At 47.9% G+C, this 23,355-nt stretch overlaps 1 long non-coding RNA gene across 1 annotated transcript; it reads left to right on the top strand.

Moving 5' to 3' along the window:
• Window positions 1-19,947: 19,947 nt before the first annotated feature.
• Window positions 19,948-21,497, top strand: LOC140002720 (uncharacterized). The gene is made up of 2 exons (XR_011809990.1): window positions 19,948-20,124; window positions 21,116-21,497. It is a non-coding gene; the product is annotated as an uncharacterized lncRNA (long non-coding RNA).
• Window positions 21,498-23,355: the final 1,858 nt, after the last annotated feature.

The raw sequence follows: 23,355 nt of genomic DNA, 5'->3' as shown, positions 1-23,355 counted from the left end.
GAGGGGAATAAGTGTAACCCCAACCCTTGGCTCACTGCAGTGGGTACCTGCAAGTTAACAGCTCCCAGGGCTGGCACAGACTGTGTCCATTTGTAGCCTGAGTGCTGCAAACTCCCAGCTTCTTCCTTTTCTCGCCTTTTGCATATTTTGTTGTTGGATTACTCTAGCACATCAATTATTCTGGCTACTCTACATTTGTATTGTGTAATTAATTCTTTGCTCAGCATCGGGGGACGGGGCTGCTCTTGTTGTGAGCGCTTCCCTGTCTGTCTCGTCCACGAACATCGTTGAGCACCACGTGTGGGTGCCCTGTGCAAAGGAAGCCCTGCAAATACTCTTGGCCTGGAGATGCTGGGGTCTCCCTCAGCAGGAGGCGGGCAGGTTGGAGCACTACAGCGGATGCAAGGTTTCCACACCTGCCCCCAGCTAGACCCAGGGCCTCCCTGCCTCCCGTCCCAGGGCACCCCCAGCCCCCGGAGAGCAGCCCTGTGCCACCAGGGCTGCAGGTGGTGAGCCCCCACTGCTGTGGGGGAATCAGCTTTCTGTGTAAATACAGCTTTGGGATATCACTGAAAGTGCGCTTTGAACAACACTTCTGTGTCTCCATGAGAGGGAATACATGTAGCCCCCCAGCTTCTTTCTCAGGGATAGCCTTGGCTCATCTTGGTAACAGCAATGCTCTGGGCTGTGAAGTTACTGGGGAGGGGTGAGCAGAGCACGGAGCCGCTGCCCCTCCGGAGCCTCCTGAAGCCGAGCTGTGGTGCGGGCTGCAGCCAGTCACTGCCCAGAGACCAGGGATGGGAGGCAGGATTTGAGAAAAGAGATTAGCTATATTCCCATTTGGAAGCTCATATCACAAAAAGGCACTGGAAAGCCTAAGGAATTATATAATTAACAGTGAACTTAATATTAAACCTTTTTTACATCTCGGTGAACCATGCGCACAAAAATAGCTGTTTCCTTCACAGCAAGCACATCTGAAGTGCAGATTAAAGGATCCTGCATTTTGCATTTCCAAAATTCTGTGACTTTTACCCCTCTCATTTATTAACTGGAGATGTGTATCGCCAATCCCAGAAGAGCTTAACTGGAGACGCAAGGCTGAGCCCTCGCAGGATCAGTGGCAAACTAGCAAGGTCAGTCCCATCTTCCCGTTTCCATGGCGATCGCTGTGATAATATATAACATGGCAACACCATCTTTCCACCAGTTCCTACAGCTCAGCTCTTGGCTTTGTCTGAGCTCCCTTGAAATGGAGGTGAGATAAAAGAGAGCTAACAGTGAAGAGGAGACAACTGAAGAAGCTGCCTACGAACACGCCGGCCGCTTTGTGCCCGCTCCCTGAATAAGGCAAGTTTTCGACAAAGATTTTCTTTCAAGGGCCTGCTGTGTGTCTAGAAAGTGCCAGCCTTCTGGTGATGTTGCACTTAATGATCTGGATCCTTCCAGAGATAACTTTTTTTTTTTTTTTTTTCCTTATTCTGTTGATCAGGACTTATTTTCCCCACAAGCAAAACTACAAGAAGATTTCTGCTGTTGTTACTAGGACTCGCTGTCACTGAATGCAAAAACTGCAGTGGGTGACAAAGCTTTTTTTTGATGCTGGAAAAAGATGCAGCCCAACACAGCCCCTCTTTGCACCCAGACACCCAGCAAGGGGACAGGTGGTGGGGCTGGGACAGCTTCCCCATATGGGGGAGGCTGCTTTCCATGGAAAGATGAAAGTTTTTCAGCAAAAGAATTATTTGTGTCTGAAAACAAAAGTTTATTAAACCTTAGCTCTTTGCAGAGAGATCCAGCTTTGCTCACTTGAGTGAGTGTCTCAGGTTTCTGGATTTAGAAGTGCTCTTGCAGTTTCTAGTTTTTAAGTAAATAATCAAAGCTCTGCATTGAAATAAAAAGTTTTCACTAAACAGAACTAATTCACAGTTCATTGGGAATTCCAAATCTATTTGAAAATTGCAGATATATATCTGTATGCATGTCTACATATGTCCATATTTATTATACACAGGCCTGCATGCATTCAGACATTAATTTCTCATGCACTCTATATAAACTTGTCCCTGGAGAGCAGCCATGTCAGCAGCATTGCCTGTAGTCCTGGTTTGCTTTCCAGTGCCTCATTTTTAATTTGTCTTTTGAGTTTCTGAGTGTTTGTCAAGGCTGTGAGAGAGGATGGGCCATCAGTCATAAGCACCCCCAGAAGGTTACAGCTGATGTGCACCCGCCGTGCACTCACGCAGCAGCAGATGACAGCCTGGAGTTGGCCAACGCCAAGGGTGCGAAGCCCAGCGCAGTGAGGAGCCCCCTGGGGGCGCTGGGGGATGCCCCCTGCCCCCTGCCACCAGCCCCTGCCCTTCACAGCTCCTGGGCAGGCAGTGCCTTGTTTTTTGGGGGGGCAGCTTGTGCTGGGGCTGTCAAAGAGAGATGCTGCAGGAGACTTCCTAGCGTCCATCTCTTGTTAACGACAGTCATGCAACCCACCCTTCCTTTTGCCAGTAGAATATATTGGTGTAGCAGCAAAAGGTCAATATTTGGAAATTAGAAACCCAGAAAGAGAAAGACTACTCGTTAAATAATGAATGCCATATGAAACTTCCTTCTGAAAGGAGTTGTCTAAGGAACAGTCAAATGTAATTGCAAGCAAGCAGCAATTCCTTGACACCTAAATACATCTGTTAGGAGCATCCCTGCTCTGCAATCTAAACGGAGGGATGTAGAAATGGATGTCACTGTGGTTCATTATATTATCATCTTTTAAAGCCATCTTCAGCTGTAACAAGCTCTAAAGTGTTTTCTAGAATGATGGAGTACTTAATAAAAATAAGACAAAGAGTCTTTGGAGACCTTAGTGGCTTGCATGCCATTTGAAATACAGTGCTGGTCCAAAAGATATTAGCTTAATACTCTCTTCTAGTTAAAACTGTAATTCATCTTCTAAAAGGAGAAAGACATCAATGGATCTGCAAAACTCTTTTAGCTTCATTCAGCAGATCTGGGTAACATTTCCATACAGCTCTTGTTTCTTCTGCGCAGAAAAGAAGACAGATTAAAAAGGATATCATTGTCTGTTGAGAATACCTGATCACATGAAGGGGCATCCTGAGCAGTTTCCAGCCTTCCCAGTGTGAAGCCACCCGCAGGACCCAGCGCTCCCTTCCTGCAGTGTCCATGTTCAGCGGTGCCCCTGGAGCTGAGCGTGTCCCTGCGCCAGGCTCTGGCACCCACTCCAGCATCACTCCAGTGCCCATGAGAGCCTCCAAACCCCAGCCTCCCTGCACCTGCGGGCTGCAGAAATAACTCCAAAACCTCTCTGCATGAGGTTACAGCCTGAGCCATGCTCCATGGACCCGCCAGCTTTGTGGTGAGGGCACCGTGCCCCCTGACTGGCGCTGCCTGCTCACAGGTACGGGTGACTCGTTTCTTGTCCTCTGTTCCAGCAGAAGAAATTCTCTGTTCCCTTTCTCCTCTCACATCTTCTGCTCTACAGCCACTAATGACCCCTTCCTCTCAGCAATACAATATAATCATATGAAGCTAGCAGTGATTCAGCCTAACCTGTATTTAACTTGAATTTGCTGCTTCTTGTCAGACCCGATGAAACTTCTCTGAGCCTCCCACCTCTCTCACTACAAGTCTAAAGCTTATAGCAATTAACTTTTTTTTTTTCTTAATGCCTGAATTTAAACTTATTTTATTTTCTAAAGAAATGATCATCTCTGAGCATGCAACAATCCTATAATTAAAATAATTTGCTCTTGTAGCACAGAGGTTACATAATTGGCAACTAAGGATACTTGATATTTTAATAACAGGGAGATATATAAGAAATTCTTCTCACTTTCAGTCGTCCGTGAACAGGAGCTGCCATGCTTTATGCCTTTACAATCTTCATCATTCCTTCTGACCTGTCATTTTCCCAGAACTTTATTTTCCAAATGACCCAGCGGCTCACTAAAACAAGCTGAACTTCTTTGCAAAGAAAATCAATCATTTCCTACAATATCTTACTGAGAAAAGTTCTGTGCTGGCTGAACTCCTATACCAGATTTCATATACAATGGCAGAACATTAAAAAAGGCTAACATTTTAATACAGGAGCTGAGCCTGAAAATGGAACGGGTCTTTGATCTCTGAATCTGGCTAGAAATGTCATAGGAGTGGGATTTCATAAATGATTCCTTCTAATATCAACTTTGGCAGGGGCAAAAATTAAAACTAGCAGTGCTCTTTCCTGTAATATTCAATGATTCTGCCTCTGACCCTGGAAAGCTGGATGTGTGGCTATCCGTGCTTTTAGTCATGGGATAAAAGATAATGCAGAAAATCCAGAAAATGAAAAATAAACAAAATCCCCAAAACTCGCTAAGTGCAATGGGTGGTTGAGACAGCGCTATGGGGCAGCACAGCTGGGTGACACGTGGGCTCAGCCCCATCTGCTGCTGGGGAGTATCCAGCAAGCCTCTGCTTCCCTTCCCCTGTGGGAGCTGAACTGCTCACAGCCTGCTGGCATGCTTACAGGATCGGGGGAGAATACTTTTCCTACCTTTCTTCAGCAACATTACCAGGAAAAAACAAATAAAATAAATTAAAATAAAATAAAATAAAATAAAATAAAATAAAATAAAATAAAATAAAATAAAATAAAATAAAATAAAATAAAATAATAAAATAAAATAAAAATGTGATTTTTCTGCAGACATTAAGAAATAAAAATAGACACAATGTTGTAGGAATAGTTTTCATTTTATCCAGTATCTTTTCCATTCCAGCAAACTCTTTTTTCTACCAGCACTCTCACCCAGTCCCAAGCACAAACTGGAATTCCTGAGCAGATCTCACAGATCTGACACCAACCAGCAGCAGCTTTGGTGTGTTCTCCAAGAGCAAGGTAAATAAGCAGCGTGCGTGGCCAGGGGCTCTTTGTGGACGATGCCCGCGGTCACAGCTCACCCCCTCGCAGCCCAGGACCCCTCCTGCCACCTCCCAGGCTGCATGAAAACAAAGTAAGACTTAGGAGACCATCATTTTCATCCCTAAGCTTTTCGCTTTGGACCATTCACAACTGATCTCGTTGAGTGATAACAGGGTGAAAGTTGATTGTACATTTCCTTTTATGTGTATCTTTAAAAAAAATAAATCATTTTCCTACACTGATACATTAAAGTCTAGGAAGTGAGAGAAAAGTATTGGGATGTGGGACGCCACTCTCTGTGATGTCTCAATGTAAAGATGAGGGTTATTTTTCACTGCATTAAAGAAACACATTGGTTTCTCTAGATCTTCATTTTCATTGAAAAGATTACATAGCATAAACAGAATTCTGTGGTAAACAAAGAAATCAATGCAATCCTCATTTTCTTTTGGAATGTACAGTGAGCATCATTTTTAATAACATTACTTCAGAAAATGATATAATAAAATGCATGCAGCATCTATCCCAGCTGCTGTCGCTGCTAGTTGTAGCTGCAGTCACAGACCCCAATCTGGACTCCTTCAGCCCTGTTTCCTGCAGCCCACAGCTGAGCTCCTGAGGGTTGTTGCACATTCCCACAGAGCCACGCAGACACAGCGTGCAGTGCCTTTGTACTTCTACCAGGCTGCCACGATTTATCAGTATTGCCAATGTTTTTATTACTGAAGTTTCCCCTTAGCTATACATCAGTTAAAAACGTGTTTATACACCACATCAATTACTTGATTGCACGCATGTAGTGAACAATGCAGATTTTGTTCACTACATTCAACATTTGGGGAAAAATGGTAAAGCCTGGCAGATCAAGATCTATTTGGTGATAAAATCACAGAAGAGGCTTTAAGCTTCTTGATAACAATGGCCATTGGAAATAATCACATCCATTTAGATGGGCTGAGGATTTAGAAGCATGGCTAGGAAGGAAAGATAATGCCCTTTATATAAAATAATTGTTCCGATCAGAGGAATTGCACACATCTCTGGACACACGTCCCCTTATCAGATAACATCCATTACACTGTTATGTTTGATACACTTAATTTTAATTTTATTTATAATCCGTTTCAAAACAAAACAGAAGCAAACAAACAAAAGGTTAAATAAAATCCTTCTAGTATGCAATGGCTGATGCACCATCTAATGCTTGTAAAAATGCAAAGCCAATCCAAATCCTTTAGAAATGCTTTTTTTTTTTTTTTTTTTTCCTTGTGTGGCTCTAGTTCCTGAACCTGATGTTAATACAAGTTTCCTGTGAAGCCAATGCCACTCCAGCAATCAATGAAAGCTTGTTTTATACCAGTCTTACTTCTCCTTTCTGCTACAATCAATTGAAATTGTCAAGAAGGCTCCAGGCACTGCCTACATTTTTTTTGCCATATAATATTAGGAAAAGAAAAATGGCCAGCAAAAGCGATGGGGGAATACTGACTTTAAGTATAATTAAAATTAGAGAAACTCAGAACTCAGTCCTCTGATATTGCAAGTACTGACATGTTGTTTACTTTCTTATTTACAAACCAATGTTTATATGTTACGGTCTCTTTCAAAAAAAAAAAAAAAAAAGGAGGAAAAGGAGGCGGGACAAGAAATTAAATATTAAAATTCAAATAGGACAATACACTGCAGTTTTCATGGTGTCCTTGTTCTGGCAAAACATCTATTGGTGGTAATTGGAACTTCTCTAGGGCAAAGCCTAAAGCCTTCAAAGTCTGCAGCAGCATTTCTCTCATGATTTCTTTCCTTTGCTTTGCAGATGTGCATTAATAGAATATGGAAAAAAAATAATATGTAAATGATGAACAGTTCTGAATCTTCAAGGTAAGAAAATAATTCAAGAATGGAAAAACTAATCAGATGGGCCAAAAATTGATTTATATATATATACACTATATGCATGTATATTACTGTGGCAGGATTATTACATAATTCAGTCCTCCTTGTGCTTATGTAAGAAGAAAATCAATAGCTTTGAAATACATAACTCGTATGTTAAAATCCTGCTCCAGGACTGGATCTCAGGAGGAGCGGTAAAACAGAGCAATGCAGATGTAAAACATCCACAGAAGCAAATGTTGGCATTCAGAAAGAGAGTGCTCCTACCTGAATGCATCTGCTCTGGGGAGCTGAGCACCTCGTCTAGGGACCAGAAATAATGTGTTTGTCTAAAGAGAAAGCCCAAATCTCTTTGAATTTCAAGCAGTGTGCATCAGTTGTAACAAACTTTCTGCAAACCTCTGTGAGAGACACAGCAAAGGGTCTGGTTAAAGCACTGCTATGTAGGAAACAAACGAACATTTCATTTAATATAAAATAAGTAAGGGGGGTGGAGGGTTAAAGTAAAAATAATAAAAAAATACAAAGCATGAGACTTATCAGCATCATCTTTCACCACAAAGCACGTGCTCTGGGTGCAGCTCGCCCATGCTCACCTATCCGGCACAGCCCGCATACCCCGGGGGAAAGCCCAGCTCTGCTGCGGGAAGGGCACACACCCAGAACAGCTGCAGCACCATGAGAACATGCACTGAAAACCTGAAAGCTGCCAGCAAGCAGCACCAGCAGTCAGGAAAGAGGCGATCAGTCTGCAGATAAAGCAGTTAGCTTCAGGACAGCTTCACCAGCAGAGGCTGGATCTGAGGTTTGGTCCGGACTCACTACGCCTTCAGGAAGGTGCACACCAGATGAATGAAACCACATGATAACTACACCAGAACTACATTTTTCTGCACATGGCCTTGTATCGATTCGACGCCGCTCTGAATTCAGGTGGTAGGTTTACACACGTAGTCATCATTCCGGACAACATGGAAGGAAATCCATCCCCCACCTCCTCCCCCTGGGTTATGGAATCTGCCTTGACAAATCTTGCAAATCAGAGCCATCTGCCTGCAAAAATAACATTTAAAATAAAATAAAATAAAATAAAATAAAATAAAATAAAATAAAATAATAAAATGAAATAAAATAAAATAAAATAAAATAAAATAAAATAAAATAAAATAAAATAAAATAAAATAAAATAAAATAAAATAAAATAAAAGTTATCAATGCTATATTTTGCTATCTTAAAGACAAAACACACGCACACTGCCCTTTGTACATGGATGCATAAAATAACAGCCAGGGGCAGGAGCGGCAGTCGCTGGAAGCAGCAGTGATCCCAGTGCCCGGGGCAGTGCCAAGCGCTGGCTCCCGCCGGTGCCCCGCAGCCTCTCCGAGCAGGGACACCCCGGTGGCTCCTGCCCAACCCCAGAGAGCACCCGTGCACCGATGCTTCTGCACTCACTTCCTTGGCCTGTCTCCAGCCCTCATGTCCCCTGCACGCCTGCCAGGTCCCTCCTGCAGTGCTGGGCACAGGGCCTGAGGGCACCCCTCGGGGGTGGCCGTGCCCGCAGCAGGCCCTGCTGCTGCCCTGTGCCCAGGTTGCTGCTCCCAACCCCACCCGGTGCCGCGGTCCCGGCACCCCAGGTGTGCACCCAGCCGGGGCCTGGCCCCCCACGCAAAGGGCAGGCTTTGTCCTGGGTGCTGCACAGTCTGGCCTGGCACACGGGGTTTAGAAAAATGTCAAAGGTGGAGGAAGGGGGCAACACCTTGGTGGTGTTCACTTTGCACTCCTATAGACCAAACCCAAAATATTCTGCTAAGTTCTCAGCTTGCGTAGCCATAAGATATTTCTCATTTTTTGCTCTCCAGTTAAAAGGAAAAAAAAAAAATGTTGCCCACAGTAGGCAAGCTGAGTACTGAGCCCAAAACTACGAGAGTTTATAACACAGACTAGATTGTGATGAATTATTCAGAAACCCAAATGTGCTGTACCGTGCAATGACAGAAGCTAAATGAAAATGTGCCATTTTGGGATATGCATGCAACAGATGTAAATAGCAAGGCTGTAAGACTATATATGCAAAATATTTACAAATAGGTAAACACTTCTGTTCAAAACAACAGTAGAATTGCAGGAAACAAGTAGAAAGCACAAAGGAGGCGGAATATCAGTGGCAGATGCTGGTCTTTAGGGTTATACAACACACATTGCTCCACACCATCCAGGAGAGCAAAATCTGGTTCTCTAGGACAGAGGCACCAGCAGTTAAGGATGCTGCATTGCATGATTAACCGATGCCATAACTGGAAAGCTCATCCTGAATCATCAAGCCGTGGTTAAAGAGCAAGGACCAAGTACGAGCCCACCCAAGTTTTAGATAGCTGGGGGACGTGCATTTCCCCTTAAGCCTTCTTGATCTGCTAAGAAACACAGAGAGGGACTTACCTTTCCTTGCTGACAAACAGGGTGAGTAATGAAAAGCGAATGGCTGTCTTCATTTTTAATTTCAAATCAATTCATTGTAAGCCTTGCTTGGCTGCCTGATGTGACATTGCAATTTTGTAGGACAACAGGAATAAAGACCGTTATTAAAGGCTATCAGGGATCAGGTTGGTATGATACAATAGACATTAAAATGATGTGTGAACACTGCTATCATTGCCAATTTCAGCCTTTCTCTAATTACAGAAAACTTTTCAGTATTAGGGCATTTTTCAGCAGAGGCTGAAAAGCACCATACAGACTGCCAAACACCTTTGGAGTTGGGGCTGCCTAGCATAAGCGATGAGGGGCATTTTGCCGACCCCCAGGAATTCAGACCACCGCTCACAACAGCTTCTTAACTTGTGAACAAATTTCTGGAAACCCCAGCTCACCTGGTAATGCACTCACCAAAGGTAACACTGCACCAAGCACTGCGTGCAGCCTCGATGAGGGGGGGACGTGGATGTGTAGCTGCTGCTGTGGACGTGCTGCTCGCAGGTGCTGCTGGCGCGGGGTGCAGGCTGGGCGTCCCGGGGGGGCTGTCTGCAGCCACGGCTGGGGAGGGGCTCGCGCTGGGCATGGGCAATCTGCGAGCAGGGAATGAGAAAGGTGCATTGCTGGTGTGACTTCCCCACCAAATGCAGTGGGTCAGTAAGGAAGAGTTCTGAAGTATTTAAGAAAGGGAGAAGAGTTCTGATCATGGGATAGGACCACTGGGTAGCACTACTGCTAGAGCAACGTGGTAAAACACTTAATAGGAGTTGCTCTCCTCTGTTTGGAAGAAGCCTAACAGTATAGCAGTATATAACACTATATGACAGTATATACATAACAGTGTATAACAGTATATACATAATAGTATAACTTTTTATGCGAGGATACCACCTCGGCTGGCAGCTCCTGCAGGACAATGATGCTCACACCTTCGCCAGCATCTCAGAGCGCCAGGACGGGGCTTGCAGGGGAGAGCTTCACCGTCATGTTAGTAATAAATGCATGCAATTCTTGTCACTTCACTTTATTGTGAAAGATCTGGGCCTTCTCCCTTTTTTTGTTATTATTTTTTTTAATATGATGATAAAGTGATGTATGAACATTCGAGCTGAGTGACTAATAAAAAGGAAGCAATTCAGGACATTAAGAGTCTTTCATTGCCCTTGCAATTTGAAAATTGGGTAGAAAGCCTCACAATTATGTGTACACATAAGTAAGCTTTAAAGTTCAGAAGTGATAGCTGTATTTATTCAACTATGCATTAAGCTCCATTTCCCCCTTTTTATCCTGACTGCTGTACAGAAATAGTTTTTTAATAGGAAAAAATCGTAATGATCAAAATCTGATTAAAATTCTACATCAATTTCATCATAATAAGGCATTAATTGGCTATATTAAAACATTGCAAAATATTCTGATTATTATTAATAATATGTGGTTTACAGTAGTAAAATCTCTGAGAAGTCTGTGCTGAATATAGTAACACCACCAAACTTTGCAGTAAGCATTAAGGTATCTTCATTATGAAATCTAAATTTTTGTGTTATGTTCTTTATTTTCTTTTTATATATTGATGAATTCGGATGCACAGAGATAAATAGGTGAAAGTATCACAAGCCACACCTATCGAGCCGTAATTCACCTGAAAATCACAATTTTCACTCTAGGAGTTCAAAAGGCAGAAGTGCGATAGGAGGCAAGCAGTGCAGCTGAGTTGGTTTCCCATTTTTCAGATCAGGACATCAGGTTTGGAATTGGAAACGAAGATGAGTAATGGTGAGTTAAAAGCATGAACCTGATAAATCCTCACACTCCCTAACGTAACCCATCACCTCGGGGAAGACAGGAGGCTAAATCAAATGGCAGCTTGCAAATACTCACAGCATCAGCATCCCCTGCCTGTGGTTCAGACGACTGGTAAGAATTGCCGAGTGGTCCCACTGGTGACCTGGGCTGCAAACACAGCTTACAGATTACTGGCTCAGTGCTTGTCTCTGGGGGTCCCTGTGGGATGGAGGGGCTGTGGACGAGCTTCCACCTCTGCCAGGCTCCTGTCTCCCCATGGCTCAGTTGGGTCAGGACCTCCAGGTCTGCAGGGACCCTGGGGACGTCCCAAGACCCGCTGAGCTACCAGGACACATCGGCACAGTGCACAGGGGGCTCCAGCCCTGCTGCCCCTGGGCCAGTTGTGCTGGATATGCTTCAGCTCGCAGCAGGCACTTTGCACTCCTCCCGGTGCTCTTTACTGGCAGTTTTAATTCTGCATGCATCCCTCAAAGAGCTGACCACTTGGGTGGCAAAGGAATTGTCCACCCTTGGCCTTGAAAGGCAAGTGGGCTTCTGGTACAGGGAACAGAAACTCAGTGCTGGAAATTGGGACAGAATGCCACAAAATCCAGCATGCTCTTCAGTGGCCCCTTCAATGTTATTGCTAAATACATTTGTATTTGAAACGTTTCGTATTTTAACATATGCAAATATATTTTTTAATATTTAAGACATAGCCATGCAGATAGGCAGTCCATATATCGGTTTTGCACAAACAAGCTTACAAGAGAAGCCTCACATCCCTGACATGCCTGCAGTGTGCACAGCAATTAATACACGAGGTAAAGAGCAGGCAATTTGTTTATTTAAGTCTACAATGGATTTTTCTCTTTGATAACCAGAATCAAAGTGCAGTAAAGATTCAGCAAATTGCCTAGAGAGCAGCCAGGCGTTCGAAGGAACCACGCATTTCTGCCCAACCACAGAGGTTGGGGACAGCTGGCGGTGGCACGGCCACGTCCCCGTCCTGCTGGCAGTCCCCTGGGGGAGCCACCGGGCTGCTGGCGGGGCAGGGCAGGGCAGGGGTCCCGCTGCTTGGTGCCTGCACCAGGCAGCAGGCGAGGGGTCCACAGGTACCTGTGTGTTCCCAAAGGGGGCAGAAAAATCCCCCGCCCTGCTCTGCCTGAGCACCGGCAGGACGCTCTGCTATTCCTATAGAGTGTAAGCTGCTGAATGGGCAAACATTTTATGAAGTCTTCGGCAGGTCACGGCAGTTACTGACAGCCACCTGTGAACTGGGGGGGCCTGGACTGAACCTGGCACTGGGCTCCAGCCCTGGGGGGAACAGCCCCAGGCAGGCTCTTGGGTGTGCACCCTTGGGAAGACAGTGCCTGGGGGAAAAAAACAAAAACAAAACACAAAAACAAACAAACAAAAACAAAACAAAACAAAACAAAACAAAAAAAAACTGCAGTTTGTGAACACTTCTCAGCTGCACTTTATTTGCTTGCAGGGATTCAGTTTCGGGTTTTGGCATAGGGGATGGTTACCATTCTACTTGGACAGAAGTAGAAAAAGAGAGAAACATTTCATTTGGACTTGGTACTTCAAAATCAGCTAATTGGGAGGCAAAACGCCACCTCTTCTTCCCTCCATGCCAAAGGACGGGGAGAAGACGAACTCCTCAGGTCCCTCAGAACATCACCGCTTCCTGCCAGGCAGAGAGCAGCTCCCTGGGAGCTATGCCCAGAGTCAGCTCAGGGTTCAGTCTGCTAATAATTAAATTCAGGATCAGGAGGAGAGGTCACCTATGCAAAAGCACAAGCTGCTTAGCTTGCCCACAGACCTCCTGGCGCACAGGGCCAGTAAGCTGCTTATATAGCAACTCATTAATAGCCACTAATCTTTAACTGTTTGCCTTCCCATTAATTACAGAGTCGTGTCAAAGCCTGATGCCTTCTGTAATTGCTTCCATGCGAAAAGATGATCTGGCTTGCCTTTTTTTTTTTATTACTATTCTCCCCAGCACGCTCCCCTCCAGCCACGACATTTTCCTTTCACCTGCAATGCAGCATTATCCGTGAATGATGTGTCTCCTGCTTGTCCGGGATATTGTAGTTAGATGTAGCCCGATGGCATAGTAATCACATCGATTTTTCCCCGCCGCAGCAGATACTCTCGTGTCCAGCCCCTAAGTACTCGAGCAGAAAACACACACAGCCCGGCCCCAGCAGCACCCAGCACTGCCCCCTCGCCTGCACCACGGGACGGAGATGGGACCCAACCCAGGCTCCAGCACCACCACGCACCCTAATTTGCCCCAGCAGCAGCACGGCCAGGCCAGGCAGGCTCTGGCACCCGCCGCCCCTCCTGTTCCCACCCCAGTGCAGCCACCAGCTGGGGACCTGAGGCACGGCCCTGCCCTTGGGGTGTGCCTGGCAGCGGGTGCTGCGCCTGCTTGGGGAAGTGTCGCCTCCACAGCCCCTCACACCTCCCAGAGCCACAGTCCTTCGTGCTCTGTTAATCTTCTGACGGATGCCAGAGGAGCCTGAGCTGAAAAAAACTGAAAACCCCCGAGGTCAGGCACAATTCATCCCCGGAGGTACAGCTGTTTAGAGTACCAGTGCTGTGCGAGGCTGCTCCCAGCAGGAGGGAGGTTAAGGCTGGCGGGGAGTGACCACAGGGCTGGGACTGGTTGGGCAGCGACAGACGTGCCAAAGCCAGTGCCAGTCGGTGACACGGGCAGCCAGCCCCATGGGGGGAAGCTCCAGGAGATCGCCAGATCACACGGAATCACAGAGATGCTCCTCTCCTCTCCTCTCCTCTCCTCTCCTCTCCTCTCCTCTCCTCTCCTCTCCTCTCCTCTCCTCTCCTCTCCTCTCCTCTCCTCTCCTCTCCTCTCCTCTCCTCTCCTCTCCTCTCCTCTCCTCTCCTCTCCTCTCCTCTCCTCTCCTCTCCTCTCCTCTCCTCTCCTCTCCTCTCCTCTCCTCTCCTCTCCTCTCCTCTCCTCTCCTCTCCTCTCCTCTCCTCTCCTCTCCTCTCCTCTCCTCTCCTCTCCTCTCCTCTCCTTTCCTCTCCCTCCGCTCCTCTCCTTTTCTCTCCTCTCCTCCCCTCTGGCATGTCAGCACCATCACAGTTCTGCTCCTGCAGGACCTGCTCTGGGCCCAGCCCCTGCGTGCCGGCATGCCAACATGCCTGTGCTCTGGGGACAGCAGGGCTCTGCCCGCTGCTCGCAACCCCTCGGCCCCGCACCGTGATGCCCCAGGGCACGCTGCCGGCACACCGCTCCTGTGGGTTCAGCAGACAGGAGGTCCTGGCGTTGGGCTTTCAGCTGAACTCAAGCATACGAGTTATTCCGATATGTACGAAATGCAGCTGACAGCAGAGTTTTCTGCACAAGAAAGGTCACCTGAGACTCTTTTCCCTTTCTGAGCTAATAAGCATGGTCTCTCGAGTTGCCATTTAACTCTTGTAAGTTCTTTTTTTCTCAATTCCCCCCAAAACAATTACTGGAATAACAAAAACATTTGCTAAGCAGAGCACAAAAATCTTTTATTTGGGCAAAAGCCCAACAACAAAGCCGCTGAACAAATTGCTTGTGTAATTTCCCCAAGGATCAATCACCTCCCCTTTCTGCCCGTGGCCTCGGCTTTGCACAGCGCCCTGGCCAGGGGCCACGCGATGCTCACCGGTGCCACGGCCCCATCCACCTGTGGGCATCACCACCCTCAGCACGGCTGCACTGCCCATCCCCGGGGGGCAAAGAGGCGCTCAGGGTGCATCCTCTTATTAATTTTCTCAACGTATGCAGTCACTGTCAAATAATAGCAGCTCCATTTTTCCAAAGGAACACGGCATGCATGCAAAATGATTTCAAGAATATGTACCCTTAGGGCATATTATTATCTTAACTAAAATTCAAATGCATACTTATTACCAAAATCTTTGTTTCAGAAATAGCTTTGCATTCACATGTTGGAATTACAAACCACTACACAATTTGTTAGAACTTGTATGCAAAACTGCTTTTTAGCATGGCTTTTATAGTTGTCTTATTTATCTAATCTCCATGAGTCGTAATTCCTTTAGGATCACTTTCTTTTTTATACACTGCATCTCACCAAAAATAAATAAATAAATCATGCAGCAGAATAAACAAAAGGGGTTTTCTTCTTGAGCCTGAAGATTTTGATGAAATGTTGCATGTAATTTCTATTTATTGCAACATTTCTAATAGGAACAGACACCCTCAGTGCACTGGAAGAGAGTCCCCAGGCAAAAGACTCAGGCATAACACTCCCTTGGAAATAAGCAAACCGGGTAGATAAAATAAAAATACCATAGCTGTTTCTCGCAATTTCCAGAAAGTCTCCAGAAAATTTTCAGAAAAAAAATCCAGCAAATTTTCCAAAGGTCCAGCCCTGTGGTGGGCACAGCTTTTTGGTGATCACATCCCCAGCCAGGGCCCAGCCTCCTCCGCAGGACCTCCCAATTCTGCACACAACACTTAGTTGAAAGGTGAAATTCTTTAGTAGGGAATATCAGCTCTGATGAGCGCACGTAGGGATCAGAGATTTTTGCTCTGCCTCCCATCTCTCCCCTCTGCCAGCACTGAAGGAGGAAAGGCTGCAGCCCAGCACAGAGCAGGAGCCTATTTCCCTGGTGCAGCTCCATCTCACCAGAGGTAATTACTGGCTTCTAAAATAGCCTTGCTTCTCTCCTCGCCTGACAACGGCAGGGATTGCCTGCAAAGGTACTATTTGTCTGCACATAACAAGAGAGAAGAAACTTCTCATCCTTCAGCAGGAATGCAGAGGCACAGCTGCCCCGATGGCTGCAGGCTCATCGGGCGGGTGCCAGACCCAGGCAGTGCGAGGTCCCCGCTGGGTTCAGCCAAGCTGGAGCGAGCTGAGCCGTCGGATGTGGTAACGCTGCCAGCAGCACGAGACCGTGGGCAGGCGGGGGGCACCGGGCACCATGGGGCCGGGCAGCTCCAAGGGTCCCTCCTGTGAGAGGGCCTGGGGGCACAGGGGCTGCTCATGTATCCTACAGGTACATGGACCCATCACAGCCCTCTTCCTTCGGCAGCTGCAAGTTCTGGGCAGCAGCTAACGGCTCCCCCAGCCTGAGCAACGCAGTGACACTGGAGGTAAAATGACAGATTTGGAACAGCGACCCCACAGAAAGAAGCTTTCAGCTAAATAAATAAATAAATCCAATAAAATAAAGTTATTATTTTATTTCCAAAGGTAAATAGCACACGTGTACAAAAGAAAGTTGCTTCCTTGAATTTGACTAATTGTCCTTACAGCCCCAAGCCCACACGGTCACTACTGGTGCAGGCCCGGGGCTGGTGCCGTGCAGTGGCACCCCCAGGCACCGCTGCCCGGTGTGGAGGCTGGGCTGCCCATCGGGCATCGTGCCCAGCCCAAGGACAGGAGTGCTGCTCTCCAGGGCAGCCTCAGCTGCAGGACCTTGCCGGTGAGCCTCACTTTCACCTTTGCATCATCAGGGGAAACAGCTGAGCTCCAGTCTCGCTGCAAATAACACAAAGCTTTTCCTCCACAACCCTGCGGCACGAGCAGCACCACGGCCAGCCTGGGACGGTGCCAGGGGAACACTGCAGATCTGGGCCATTCCCATCCTCTGCAGGGCCATGGGGCACCTGCACGGCTCAGCTTCCCCAGCGAGGAGCCAGGGCCAGGAGCAGCTCCTGCAGCTCTTATTTTTATAACAAAATTCTTCAGTAAAAACTTCAGTACAAAAATATTGAACCTTCTACAGCTCTGTTTGACCTATGCGGCTAGAAAATGATATTAATGATGATCTTGCAAGCTGTTTCAGTCAAGATGGGAAAATGACAATTGAGTCATAAATCTCCAGGAGGAAAAGTTCCTGGAACTTGTTATCTTTTACATCTGTCCATCATCAGTCTGCTCTTGCAGACTGACCTAGGACAGAGCTAATAAACTCTACGAGCTTGCTCTGTGAATGTGTATCTTTTTTTTTATTTTATTTTAGTAAAACAAGACGGTACTGGTTGTTTCTTCAGTTCCTCTCAAGTCACTCTAATTCTCTGCAATACTGCTAATGGGGCTAGAGGGAGCTGAACGGGCCACATTAACAAGCATTAATTAACTTCTACCCCGTTTTACTCTGTGTGGCCAGTGACAGCAACAAAGAACATCAGACCTATCCTAGAGGGTCAAAGCTTAAATGTCCAACATAAAGAAGAATAGGCTTGAATTACACAAGGGCATCTAAAGTAATGGGAAAGAGAATGCTCTGGTGGGCTGCTTGGCCACAGCGTACCACAGCATCACCGGCCCAGCAGTGCTGCCCGAGGGGCAGGGGGAGCTGCCAGGGCTCTGCACTGGGCCTGCACCTCTGGGCACGGAGGGGCTCCAGTCCCTGCAGCACCTCGGTGCCCTCCGCTGAACCCCCTGCAGTAGCTCCATGTCTCTTGTACTGGGGACCCACACCAGGGCACAGCACGCCAGGGCACCGAACTGGGGCCTCATGCTGGAGCTGCTGTGTGGTGTTCGCTTCAGTTCATACTTACAGTTTATAGTTTGCCCTTTTCCTTTTGTTTGTTGCACACTCTGAAGGCATAACAATAATCAATAAATTTGAGTGAGAAATCAAGTGTTTTCTCAGTTCACAGAAATGTGGGAAGTACCACGCTAGAGAAAAGAGCAGGGCAGAAAACAGTAACCTACTTCTACTGCACCACATAGCAGAGATTATGATTCTTATCAAATTAATTCATTCATTTTTAATAAGCAGTCTTATGCAGCTGAACTGCACTGTTTCAGGTTAAATATCTTCATAGTCCTTTAATATTTGTAGGCTCCTGAAGCCGGTTATTGAACTTTAAGCAAGGCGGCGGTGCTCTGTGCTCGGTGTGTTCAGGGAAGCAGCAGCCGTGCTGGGGAGCCCCGCGCACCCCGGCACACCGACACAGCCCAGCGCCCCCAGCACCCCGACCCGGCCCATTTCAGAATGTAAGTCACCTTACACCTGCTTTGACATATCTGTTTGCAATAAATATATTTTGCAGCTGTGCCAGGGCTTGCTCAAGCCCCGGAGAAGCCAGCAGATTAGTTACTGTAGAATAGCATATCACGGTGACATCAAAGGATTAAAAAAACACCGCTGACCCAACAAGCAAGGACAATGCCAGGCTTAGCGGCAGTTCCACATCATAATGCCATTTATCAGCCTCTGACAAATTACTGATAATTCATATTGATTCTCTGGACTGGATGCAGTGAGCTGGAAAGTGAAATCCAGAGATCCACTGAACCGAAATTATAAACACAGCTGAACTCATTAACCACGGGCTTAGCCGAGCTGACTATTTACCTTCGTGCTGCCGTGCGCTCCCTCCTGCTCCGTGCTGCATGGCCCACATTAGGTTCAAGTCTGACACTGTGCCTTTTGAATTCAACATCATCAACACCCTCCCCAGAACACGAGAACCTGCTACCAGAATTATTTCAGTGAAACTTCGCTGCCCATGGAGATGGGGACGAGCGCTGCGCCTCTAGCACTCGCAGACATTCAGGTAGCACAGCACCAGGGTGCAGGACAGAAATGCCTAACAGCAAATGCTGTGGTAAAACAGCCCCACAGCCACGTTTCCCTCAGAGTCAGTGACACCAGTGGTTTGCAGTGAGCTCCCCTGCAGGGCAGCGAGGGCACGCGGTCGTGCCTCTGGGCTGTCGGCACACCCCGGCACACCGTGCCATCAGTGGGCAGCACGGCGGGCAAACAGGCACCAGGAGGTTCTGCTGACCACGGTGTTTGCTGGGGAAGACAGGGAAAGGTGAGGGCAGCAGAAGACAAAAGACTCTAAAAGCTAATCAGAATCTAAGCAAGAGATGTTTGTTTTCTGGGAGTGTAAGTGCTTGGCTCTTTTCCCTTGGGTAATCTAATCGTAGGGGAGTAGGGGGTCCTTTACTTGCTGTTAAAGAAATGGGTGGCAAACCAGAGAAATAATGCTGATAATGATGTGCACAGGGCATACTGTAAGGAAATGCTACAGAGCCGTGGAGCTGCCTGTGGGAAGGCCCTCAGGAGTCTCCATCCAGCCCCCTCACGCTGCCTGCAGCTGGACGTGGCCCTCCAGGTGTGTTAGCACAGACCAGGCACACAGGGAGCTCTCTTCAGGAGACACTGCAGTGACGAGCACGCAGCTCCTGGTCAGCATTCAAAGGGTGCAGAAACCTCTGCTCTTTACTGAGGCCTGTGAGCAGACAATCAAACCACGGGGATTCAGGAACGTTCAGTTATTTCATAATAATCTCTATCTGACCGTGACCTTTGAGCAGTTCAACATTTCATTCTGTATCTCTTTCAAAACCTTCTGTTTCCCACACATGATTTTTTTTTCCTGTGATGATTTTTTTCTGAGCCATTCTCATAGGCTCCATTGTACTCTTGCTAGCATCGGGACCTAGAATTTGTCAGACTCTGCCCCACCATTTAAAGCCATCATGCTGTCAATACGCAGCACAAGTGACCGACCACCTCACTCTCTTCCTCTGCAGCACAGAACAAAATTGCCGTGAGTGCTTTTTTTAAACAATAGAAGCACTCAGAGAACAATGGGAGCAGAGGAGTGAGGTGCAGACACCAGCACTGCACCCTCAGCCCTTGGCAGCGCAGGCGATGATTACTGTGTACAAAATGCTGCAGAGCGTCCTGCTGTGGCTGCCAGGTGGCTCACACTTGAGAAACCTGAGGAATTAATTCCCAGATTTCTTTAATTTAATATCTGCTGGAAAGTTCTCACTGTCAAAGGTTGCCGGCCAGGAGGTGAAGAATAAACTCTCCCGCAGGGTCCCAGTGGCCGGGAACCTGTCACCCTCACGTTCTTGGTTGTCCCCCAGGCCTGGAAGCTCCCCGCAGGAGCCAGCTCTGTTACCAGGCTGAGCACGCCCTGACAGCAGCTGCGGAACCAGATGTGCTGTGGGTTTTTGCATGTCAGGTGGCAGTGTGGGCCTTACCACATGCCTGGTCTTGGTGTCCTTGCAGGCCACTCTGGCTTTCTGCTGTGCCAGCGTTTCCCCGGGTAGGTAAAAGAGCACTGGCTCGTGATGGAGGGGGTCCAGGGGGCAGGGTGGGCAGGCAAAGCCAGCGGTGATGGGAGGAAACTGGGGCAGTGAAGCTGTATTCAGGGAGAGGAGTGTGACCAGGCTATGTTTATGTAGTAAGAGCTGCTGGGGCCTCGCAGAGAAAAGTACTGGGAGCAGAGACACCCGGCCAGTGGGCGCCTGAAGGGAGAAACCTGGCCAGGGCCTGAGTGAAGGGGCCTGGATGGTGCCATGGACAGACCCGGGGCTAATTCTGCCCGGCTGCTGCAGGAGCTGGGCTGAGCGTAAGGGCTCGTGCTCTGGCAGCATCAGGAAGACCCGGGCTCCTCAGGAGGAGCCGATGGGGACGTGGATGTGGATATGGGGTCTCCTGATCCATCTTCATGATCGCCAGTGAGAGCAAGCCCACTGGTGCCAAGGAAAGTGCACGGAGCCTTTGATGTGGCTGGGGAGCAGCTGTTCTCCTACGGGTGCTGGACTCAGATGGGTCCCGCTGGGCCTCTCTGCCCCTCCAGTGAGGCTGTGGACTGCAGCTGCAGACACCACACAGCGGCACGGCGTGATGATTCTGTGATTCCGTGGTTCTGTGACTGCCCGGACCTGGAGCTGGAGGAGCAGGCGAGGGCAACACGGAGGTGACAGCACACAGGGGATGGGGGGCAGCAGCTCCTGGGGTTCCTGCAGCTGGTGTGGCCGGGGCAGGCTGGGGTGGCCGCCCTGGGGCTTCTGTGGAGACACCACGGGCTGTGCCACCCCCGGGAGCTGAGCTAGCAGGGCGTGCTGCGGGCACGAGGCCTCTCCTGTCACAGCGTCTCCAAAACCACAAAACCAGATTAAGAGTTTCCTGTGCCAGGCAGGACTTTTTTTTTTTTTTTTTTTTTTTTACAGAAAATGAAACAATTGCTTAATTGAAGATCCTTTTTTTTTTTTTTTTTTTTGTTGCCATGAGCTCTGCTTCTTCCCTTCCAGGGCCGGGCCGGGTGCGGACACTGCCTGCAGACATCGCCCCAGCTCCACCCTGGGGTGCTGATAGCAATCACTTCCCTAATGCTCCTCTCCAGGCCCTCCCCGTCGCACCAGCACACACCCGTCGGATCTGCGGGGCACTGTGGGGTGGCTGTGTAGGACGTGGGCACGCGGCAGCGCCCGCAGGAAGGGTCCGCGACCCTGCAAGGACGGCGCTGCCCTGACACTGCAGGCCTGAGCCTGGGCTTGCACATGGGAAGCCTCTTGGAAGTACACGTTATTAGAATATGGGTGGTGACTGAGGGCCCCCAAAAGGGATTTTTTCGACTGAAAAATGTGGTTGTGTCCAGGACTGGAATGCCATTAAAGTCCGATCTCTATGAAATGTTGCATGTGTCCATGATTTATCTATATGGGCTTTGAATTCTTGAGGCTACAGCTTTTAATCAGTGCTATTTGCATTACATAACATCTTTTATTTTCAGTCTGAGTTTTGTTTTAATGAGTGTTTTGTTAAACACATCAATGGCGACTCTTCTCTGCCAAGTCATTCCAGCTTAATCACATTTGTTAAATGTTCTTTCTTTCTTTTTTTTTAAATTGTGTTCCAAGAAGGCAGTATATTTTAAAATTAATGTTATTTTCAAATCCTTACATTATACAAACTCTTGGGCACATTTCAAGTAATGGATGCAAATACATCCAGCTTGGGGTGTTTCTCACTAACTCGGGGTGATAGAAGTGTCACTGTACTGCACAGGGCATTCTGACGGGCTGGCCGTCCTCTCCTTACCGTGACACTGTTGTGGGCACCCAGATATTTTCTGTGGATGTGGTAAACAAACTCTAAGGTCAGTAACTACAAGGTACATTACCTGGGGTCTGCTCGGCGAGGACACGACAGGTTGCTGTTTCAGCTGCTGCTCTGCAGTAGGGTGGTAAACGTGTTCGTGTTTTACTTTCAACACTTCAGGCTGAAGGATGGCAAAAGTGGGTGCGTTTTGCCTCAGCAGACACAGAGAAAAGGGCTGACCCCACTCCAAGGGTGACATTTGCCCCTTTGGCAAAGCTTTGGCTTTCTGCACTGAACTCCCCCTGTTCCTTGTGAGACCCAAACATCGTGGCCTTGAGCTGATCTCCTGCGTGGAGCAGCATCCCACCTGTGTGGTGCTTTGTGCAGCTTTACAAAGTGGTCTTCAAGGGAAAATGGCAGGGCAGGGCCAGGCCAGGCTAACACCAGTGAAATGCTGCGGACAGCCGGCAGCCTAGCCCCAACTGCTCTACTCCCATTACACCCCACGGGACCTGCCATTAAACTCTGCCTGTGGCTAGAATGTCATAAGGGATCTGAGGGGAAAAAGCAAACCAAACCCAAGCAAAACAGCAAACCAATATAGCCAAAACATCTTGAAGTTCAACTGCTTTTCAAAGGCAGGGGGTTTGGCGCTGCTCCCCCAGTGCACCAGGGAGCAGAGCTCTCTGGTAGCAGCAGCCACCACTGCCTGCGGGCACTCTGAGCACACCGGCTCTCCAGAATCACCCATCGCACAGAGCTCCTGTGGACAACAGGATGGGAATAAGATGCAAAGCCACAGTACTTCGCTTTCATAGCACCAGGTCTGGCAGTTTACCAGCTGTTAACTTGCCGTGATTACAAACCAAGCACACTAGGAGCATACTTGCACTAAGCCTTCGTTGGTTGTCACCAGCCTGTGTTTGCACGCACCCAGCCTTTCTGCTTTCACTCCTTTGCTGCAGGTGGTCCGGGAGCTGCCTCCGTGCAGACAGCCTCACACGGGCAGCCTGGCATGCGTGGACACCCAGCACCCCTGGGCAGCTCCTGGCACGCCTCGGAGTGGTGGATATTTTGTGGGGCCAGCAGGGGAAGCAGCAGGGAGCCTCAAGGCAGCGGGTCACACTTCCTGGATGCACTTTTGCACATACAAAATTATATTTTCTTTCATTCTAAGCCTACCTTTTTATTTATTGTTATACTTCTGAATAGATACTCCATCTCCACCATATCTCCTCTAAAAATACCAATTTAGCTTGCTAATGAGACAATCAATTAAACTGTCCATGCTATGGCAGCAGCACAGAAGGAGTTAAGCATAATGCATCGTTTGGTACATATAATTATCAAGGAGGAAATCAATGGGAAAGCGTTTTTCTTCTCAAGACGCATTGCTGTCAGCAGCAGCTGTACTCCATTTTCAGATCAGGCGCAGGAGATTCATTATTAA

This window comes from Anas platyrhynchos, chromosome 5, assembly GCF_047663525.1.
Source record: "Anas platyrhynchos isolate ZD024472 breed Pekin duck chromosome 5, IASCAAS_PekinDuck_T2T, whole genome shotgun sequence".
Taxonomy (NCBI): Eukaryota; Metazoa; Chordata; class Aves; order Anseriformes; family Anatidae; genus Anas; species Anas platyrhynchos.
This window is presented reverse-complemented; position numbering and strand designations above follow the sequence as displayed.